Raw genomic sequence first — 8,837 nt, 5'->3', positions numbered from 1 at the left:
TGCGGCGCAACGTCATCACGCGATGACGTCCCCCGTGACGTCAGGATCACGTGTTACGTCCCGTCTTTCAGCCCACTTCGAGTTGTGATCACTCAGCGCGCCGCCATATTTCATACTGGCAATCATGCTATTGCACTCATCAAAGTTTAAAGTTTATTTATTAGTGTCACAAGTAGGCTTACATTAGGAGTACAGTAAGAAGTCTCACAACACCAGGTTAAACTTCAGCAGGTTTATTTGGAATCACGAGTTTTTGGAGTGCTGCGCCTTTATCAGGTGAGTCTCATCCCTGGGACAAACCTGTTGGACTTTAACCTGGTGTTGGGAGACTTCTTACTGTGTCCACCCCAGTCCAACGCCGACATCTCCGCTACAGTAGGAGTGAGGAGGAAATGATCAGCTTGGATACCAGTCAGTGACCAATCAAGAAAGTGCACGTTTGCGAATGTTAGAGAAGGATAGTTTATTTATTAGTGTCACAAGTAGGCTTACATTAACACTGCAATGAAGTTACTGTGAAAATCCCCTAGTTGCCATACTCCGGCGCCTGTTCGGGTACACTGAGGGAGAATTTAGTATGGCAAATGCACCTAATCAGCATGTCTTTCGGGCTGTGGGAGGAAACTGGAGCACCCGGAGGAAACCCACGCAGACATGGGGAGAACGTGCAAATTCCGCACAGATAGTCACCCAAAGCCGGCAATCAAACCCAGGTCCCTGCATTGTGAGACAGCAGTGCTAACCACTGTGCCACCGTGTCACCCAATAAATTTGAAGCTTAAAAAAAACTTCAACAATTTAAGATTGTTAGGAAAACAGCTGATGCTGATACTGGACAAATCAGATCCCAGAGTGAAACCTGGCTTGATAGATCCTAACTTCTTTTCAGAAACCAAGAAGGAAAGTTACTGAACGAGTTCATTGGAGTCTACTGGTGAACTTTTAATACAAAGAATGAAAGTGACAGCAGCAACGTGGATATAAAATTGGCTGAATAATAGGAAGCAGAGAGTGATGGTCAATGGATATTTTTTGGGCCGGAGGGAGGTTTGTAGTGATGTTCCCCAGAGGTTGGTATTGGAACCCTTGCTTTTCCTAATATATATTAATGATCTAGATCTTGGTGTGCAGGGGGCAGTTTCAATGTTTGCAGATGATACAAAACTTGGAAGTCGTGTAAACTGTGAAGAGGACTGTGTAGAAATTCAAAAAGACATAGACAAGTTGATGAAATGGTCAGGTAGGTGGCAGATTAAATTCAATGCAGAGAAGTGTGAAGTGATGCATTTTGGTAGGAAGAACATAGAGAGACAATATAAAATAAGGAGTAAAATTCTAAAAGGGGTGCAGGAGCAGAGAGACCTGGGTGTATATGTGCTTAAGTCATTGAAGGTGACAGGACAGCTGGAGAGAACTATTAGTAAAGCAAATAGTACTCTGGGCTTTATTAATAGGGGCAAAGCGTACAAGAGCATGGAGGTTATGCTGAACTTATACAAGTCACTATTTAGACCTCAGCTGGAATATTGCATACAGTCCTGGGCTCCACACTATAGGAAGGATGTGAATGAATTGGAGAGACTGCAGAAGAGGTTTGAAAGAATAGTTCCAGGGATGAGAAAACTCAGATATGAAGATGGATTAGAAAGGTTAGGGCTGTTTTCCTTGGAGAGAAGAAGGCTAAGAGGAGATTTGAAAGAGTTGTTCAAAATCATGAGGGGACTGGATAGAGCAGATAGGGAGAAACTGTTCCCCCTCGTAAAAGCATCAAGAATGTGAGGGCACAGATATAAGGTGATTTGCAAAAGAAGCAAATGGAATCTGAGAAAAAACTTTTTCACACAACGAGTGATTTGGGTCTGAAATGCACTGCCTGGAAGTGTGGTGGAGGCAGGTTCAACTGAGGCATGCAGGAAGGCATTAGATGATTACTTGAATAACAATATGTAGGATTGCAGAGAAAAGGCAGGGGAATTACACTGAGAGCCAGTGCAGACATGATGGGTCAAATTGCCTCCTTCTGCAATGTAACAATTCTGTGATTCTGTGGCATTTATTAAACAAGGACTACATTACACCAGACAAAATGGTTGGAAAGATCTCAATACAATCACAAGAAGATGCTTCAAATTCACACTATTCCTTTACCCCAGCAATATCTTTACAGATACATAAACCAATGAAGAATTGCCACCAGCTTGACACAAAAAGATTTCTTGCTTGGGACAGTTGCAAACAGCTTTCTTCCAGTAAATACCTGGGCATTTGCTCGATGCTTTTCACCCAAATTGTATCTCTCTCCAAGTCACCCAAAACCCACACTCTAAACTCAGTCTTCCAGTAGCACCTGTGCCAAACTGATCACTTTACTGAGTTCTATAACTGACTATTCGGTCAACTACTGTAGCGCTTTCTTCTCGGAGAGCTGAAAATCTCTGTCTTCACTCTCTGATAGAAACTGAACTCTCTCCAATGAATGACAGGAGTAACCAAAGCAGATTCCATGGATTTCTTTAAAAACCCACCCAGATGTTTGCAAAATTGTGTGCCCACAAATCTCACTGAAACATTTGTCTTTCTCAGGAGCATTTCCAAAGTCCACATTTGAAGATCTCACCTTGGAATTGTTTCTAAATGTCGCTCCCACCCAGGTTGTTTCAACAGCGGAACATTTCCCAGGATTTCACTCTTGCCTCCTGAGATTTCTTTCCCAAATACGCTCAAGTGTCATTTTCCAAGGACAATTTCAGATCTTCAGCCATGCCAGGCAGAAGATGACTGCTCTATAGGGGTACCTATGCCCCAATGTCCCACAGCATGGAATCACCAACCTTTGGTTGCCTTCTTGGATCTTCAGGGCAGTTCCTGTGCCCGCTTCGCTTAAGGTCTGCTCTCTGGTGCTGTTTTTTGTATTCAGAGACTGTTACTATGCCCCTGTTACTTCACTTAAGGGAAGCCAGTCCTCTCCCCTGGCTTTGTCCCTTACCTGAGTTCTTCTTCCTGTCCTATCCCATTTCCTGCTCCCTGAGACATCTATTTGGTAATGGTGCCCCAGCTCAGGCCATCGGGCCTTCTTTTCAGGCTATTTCTTTCTCTTCTCTGCACAGGCACACAAGTCTGGTCCTTGGCCAAAAGAATACGGTACCACTGACCAGCACACGTGGAGGCTATTTCCTAGCCGGCACATGCGCAAACAGTCTGAAGCTTGTTGGGAACTGGAGTTCCCGACCTCCAACTTTAGATGAATTAGATTTGCTTTATTTTTGTCACATGTACTGGGATCAGTGAAAAGTATTGTTTCTTGCACGCTATACAGACAAGAACATACCATTCATAGAGTACATAGGAGAGAAGGAAAGACGAGGTTGCAAAATACAGTGTTGCAGTTACAGATAGGGCGTAGAGAAACAACAGCTAACATATGATAGGCCCATTTAATAGACTGATGACCCAGGGAAGAAGCTATTCTTGAGTTGGTCGGCACGTGATCTCAGACTTTTGTATCTTTTTCCCGACGGAAGAAGGTGGAAGAGAGAATGTCCAGGATGCATGGGATCCTTGATTATGCATTATGCTGGCTGCTTTTCTGAGGCAGAGGGAAGTGTAGACAGAGTAAATGGGAAGCTGGTTTGCATGATGGACTGGGCTACGTTCACAACCCTTTGTAGTTTCTTGCGGTCTTGGTCGGAGCAGGAGCCATGCCAAGCTGTGATACATCCGTTAAGGATGCTTTCTATGGTGTGTCTGTAAAAATCGGTAAGAGTCGTAGTGGACAGGTCGAATTTCCTTAGCCTCCTGAGGAAGTAGAGTAAGTAAGATAAGATATTTCAGCTTCATCACAAGATCGACATTTTTATTTTCTGTAATTTATTCAAAAATATTTTAAGAATGTGGTTTTATAATTTTGTTTTCTTGACTTTTTCAGTTGCGGTATTTCTTTTGTTCTCCTTCCATTCATCTGAAGTTGCAATGCAGGAAAATAATATGTAAGATGTTTAAGAAACACAAAGCTAAATGCAGGCCTGCACAAATTGGTGCACCAATTTAGTATTCATTTATGATTTGTCTGATGACAAACCTCAATCAACCTCACCAAGACAGATTATCTGATTGTTGTTTGTGGAATTTTGTGGTGTGCGTTTTGCCAGCCACGTTTCTTGCATTACAACAGTGATTAGTTATATTGTTATGTTATTTGTAAAGAGCTAGGAACTAAATGTTAGTGCCACATTCAATTTCACAATGCTATCATGTGCTGGGTAATAATGTATCAGTCCAATAGTCACATAGGGAGCAGCAAGAAACACATTTGGTGACGCTACAGATTTTTCAGCCTGAAGTGTGATTATTTTCAATTTACAGGAACCAGAAGACATAACAATTATACTCCAAAAAATACTTTGTTGGTTATAAAGCAGATAAGGGGAGGCATTGGCCTAGTGGTATTATTGCTAGACTATTAGACTCAGCTAATGTTCTGGGGACCTGGGTTTGAATCCTGCCACGGCAGATGGTAGGATTTGAATTCAATAAAAAATATCTGGAATTGAGAATCCACTGTTGACTGTGAAACGATTGTCGGAAAAACCCATCTGATTCACTGATGTCCTTTAGGGAAGGAAATCTGCTGTCCTTACCTGGTCTGGCCTACATGTGACTCCAGAGCCATAGCAATGTGGTTGACTCTCAACTGCCCTCGGGCAACTAGGGATGGGCAATAAATGCTGGCCTACCAGTGACACCCATGTTCCACGAATTAAGTAAAAAAAGCACTTTGAGACTTCCAATGGTCGTGCTATATAAATGCAAGTCTTTATTTTGTTTACAAGATACAATTTGCCAAATGACCTCATTCTGCACTATAACAGTTCTATAATTTCTGTGAAACCTTGCTCTATATTAGGAAATCGGCACTTAACATATTCCCCCTTGTGTGGTCACATAAGAAGGGCCTCTAAACATTTTTAGTCTATATCTTTAATGTATTAACTGCATTAAGAGAAATTATATGTGTGTTAAATGCATATAAATTTTAATATGTTTGGCTCATTCTTGAACTAGGAGGTGGTCTTATGGTGCAATGGGTAGCATCTCTTACCTCTAAGTCAGAGGCTCTGGGTTCAGTTCTCACTACAGGACTTGACGGCCAAGGAAGGCTCATTGATAATGTGGCCAAACAGGACTACGTGCTGAAAGGCACACTAAAGCTTGGAGCAGACATCGTGGAGACACAATGGGCAAGGTTGCTGTCTAAGACTTTCAGCCATTGTGAACTGAGGGGAGTGAATTGTACAGACCTCCTTCGAGCTATATAACTCATTGAATCTATACAGTGAATATTACATGTATTACAATTGTATGGAAGCACCTCAGAGGGCAACTTGTTCCAGGTAAACAACTTAAACACTGTTGTACCATTTGTAATGACCATTCTAAAATGTCTGTAACATTTCCCTGACTGTACTGAAGAACCTCAAGAGTGCAACATGATGTATGCAGAGATCCTGAATATTATTGCACTTTCTGTGATGGCCACTTTGAATTGTTTGTAATGTTCCTTTAGACTTTTGAATCAAGTACAATTTTGCAAAAAAAAAACAGATTATGTGGCCAAACAGGTTGAGTATCAATGTGTAAATCCTTCCAAGGTATATCAATGGCAGGCAGGAAGAGCCATGTGAGAAAGGAGATTGAAGCCTCTACTATCATTATCCATAGCTCTGGGCTACAACATGTAAAAGTGTACATTACTACAGCAAGTCAGACTGGTTGGCTGGGTGGCCAGTGTGAATCAGTGCCAACAGCATGGGGTTTGATCCTCATTCTGGGTGGGATGGATTTGAGTCCTGCCTCCTTGTCCCACCCCATGGTGGAGTTTATAGCAGTATGGGTTGGACCTGCCTTCAGGTAGAGAACGGAAGAGGAAGACTGCTAAACTGGGGGGGGGGGGGGGGGGGGGTGACGTTCTTTGTCTTAAAGTATGCAAATAGAATCCACACACCAGAAAGCTGTTGTCTTAAAACAGCAATCAACTTATTTCTACTTTTAGTGATGTGAAGCTATTGATTGTGTAAGTTTCCAATTAATTCATCATCAGTATCAAAACTCCACTTGTGATTCATTCGCTGTTCCCACACTTTTGCCGACGTTACTCCAACGCCTGCAGTTCCAGCACGGAGTGTAAATCCATATGCTCATGATTCCCACGTGAATAGAAAATCGAGAAAAAAATCCATTGATCCTGGGATTTTTAGCACAAACGGAAACTGCATCATTTTACTCCAGTCTATTCCTGGAGATCATTTAGCAAAATGATTTAAATGGTGCGGATCTGTTCCTCATCACATCTCCATCTCATCACATCACCATGGTGTACAACAGGGGTCACTATTCCACTAGTAAATTGAATCCAACACAAGAAGTCTCGCGCACACATCTTATTTATTACTATCCAATACACAAAATGTCCACAAAAATCATCAATTTAAGTAGCCCATAATTCAGTCCTTTATTTTTTTAGATCTTTTTTGCTGCAATTTTATTGGAATTGCGGTTTGAGAGTGAACAATGTCAGCCAACACTCATTGGTGGCACTCTCCTCTCCGTGTCAGAAGGTTGTACATTTGTCTCACTCAGGGCATCTTGGCACAAAATCTAGGCTGACTCTCACAGTGAAGTACTGAGGGAGTGCTACATTGTCAAATGAGTTCTCTTTCAGCTGATACATTAAACTAAATTGTTGCTTGCTGTCTCATGTGAATGTTTGGTGGCACAGTGGTTCGCACTGCTCCCTCACAGCGCCATTTGATTCCCGGCTTTGGTCAATGTTTGTGCGGAATCTGCACGTTCTCCCCATGTCTGCGTGGGTTTCCTCTGGGTGCTCCGGTTTCCTCCCACAGTCCGAAAGACATACTGGTTAGGTGCATTGGCCACGCTAAATTCTCCTTCAGTGTATCTGAACAGGCGCCAGAGTGTGGCCACTAGGGGATTTTCACAGTAACTTCATTGCAGTGTTAATGTAAGCCTACTTGTGAGAATAATGAATAAACTTTAATGGTGCTATTTTGACAAAGACTAGGGGTGTTCTCCCAGTCCCCTATCCAAAATTTATCGCACAACGAACCTCACTAAAACAGATTATCTGCTCGTTTGTGGGTTCTTACAGTTGGCAAATTGGCTGCTGTGTTCCCTGAATTAAGGAACTTCAAAAAATGTTGCTTTGGCCATGAAGGGCTTTAGGATGACCTGTGGATGTGATAAGGTGCTATCTAAATGCACTCTCATTTAAAGATTAACCATGAAATCCTGTTCCTCATTTACATTTATATCTCTGGGCTCACCCTTCGAGGACTATCTGGTCTGTATCAGCTGTAACAACAAAAACAACAACAACATTTGACACTGAGACACATAAGGTGGTATTAGGCCAGCTGACCCGAAGTTAGTAAAAAGGTAGATTGTTTTAAAAAACATCTTAAAGGAAGAGAGAGAAAGGTAGAGATGCATAACGGTTTAATTCCAGAGCTTAGGGCCTAGGTAACTGTAAGTATCGTTATCAATGATGAAGCAATTCAAATCAAGGATGTGCAAGAGGCCAGAATTGGAGAACTCTAAGGCCTGCAGGTTGGCTATAGAAATTGGAATGGAGGGTGAAGCGGAGATTAAGGGGGAATTTGGAAACAAGGATGAGAATTTTAAAATCAAGGCATTAACGGCCGGGGGCCATTGTAGATTAGTGAGCACAGTGGTTCTGCGTGACAGAGACTTACAACATTGTCCAGGAGACTAATCTTTAATTTCTGGAGGTCCGAGGCAACTTGAAGGGTCGGCACTGCTTCTTGTGAGGGTTTGGGGTGGGGGGGAGGGGGAGGTGGAGGAGCCAACTATTTTGATCAGCACCAGTTCTATCCGTCACAACAGAGAAATAACAGCAACAGTTACCCCCCCCCCACCCCGACAGACTGAACGCAGCACAGATAGAACCTCGCAGCAGGGCATGCAAGCATCATAGGAATGCTCTGATACACAGCTTGAAACCATCAGCAGCTGCCTTATTCCTCTTTGTCCAAGGAAGCTTCTGCAATTCTGCATTTTATCGCAAAATTCTCCTCACACCCCCTCCCAAAGACGCAAATTAATGTTGCAGGACATTTCCACAGGTGATTATCTACCCTCTGACACTTAATAATCTTTGCTGCTAGTTTTTAATGTTAGCTCGACATATGAAAAAAGTCCTCCAAGCCATTTAATCTTATTCTCCTATAACAAGAACCATGGCATCTTTCTAATAGATCCCATGAAGCCCATTTGAACTCATTACTGAAACCATAGTGATAGAATATGCTGACATCATAATTACCTACTCAGTGAGCCATAGTGATAGAATATTCTGATTTAATTTGCTTTGCAGCAATCTTTAAACTGTAGAGATTTGTAAGTTGAAATGCAACTCTGGGTTCATGTGAAATTTCTTTCTCTGCTGTTTTTAGACAGTTTATTTCAATGGTTAAGTTAGTGGGCAGAATAACTGTACATTGTTCCTACCTAGTCAGGAGTACAAACATACAAACATACAAAATAGGAGAAGTAGGCTGTATGGCCCCTCAAGCCTGCTCCGCCATTCAATAAGATTATGGCTGATCTGTTTATATTTTGTTTGTATATAATGAGTAAGTTATATATACTGATAACTTGCCCAATGATCCTTTGAGAGCTCAGATATTCTGTACTGACTATTCAACAATGAAGAGCATCACAGCCCAAGCCACTTGACAACCTCACACTTACCATGCTGATGCTGATCAGGTTGCAGGGAGCCCCAGATGATTGTCTCCTTA

The 8,837-nt window shown here is 42.2% G+C and overlaps 1 long non-coding RNA gene across 1 annotated transcript in view; it reads right to left on the bottom strand.

Annotated features, from left to right (window-relative positions):
- Positions 1–923: 923 nt before the first annotated feature.
- The window catches only part of LOC144509334 (uncharacterized), a 135,817-nt gene continuing 127,903 nt past the window's right edge, over positions 924–8,837 (bottom strand). Inside the window, exon 3 of the long non-coding RNA XR_013500452.1 lies at positions 924–3,795. This is a non-coding gene — a long non-coding RNA (uncharacterized LOC144509334). The remainder of the gene's footprint in view (positions 3,796–8,837) is intronic.

Source organism: Mustelus asterias, chromosome 21 (assembly GCF_964213995.1).
Source record: "Mustelus asterias chromosome 21, sMusAst1.hap1.1, whole genome shotgun sequence".
In the NCBI taxonomy this organism is placed as follows: domain Eukaryota; kingdom Metazoa; phylum Chordata; class Chondrichthyes; order Carcharhiniformes; family Triakidae; genus Mustelus; species Mustelus asterias.
This window is presented reverse-complemented; position numbering and strand designations above follow the sequence as displayed.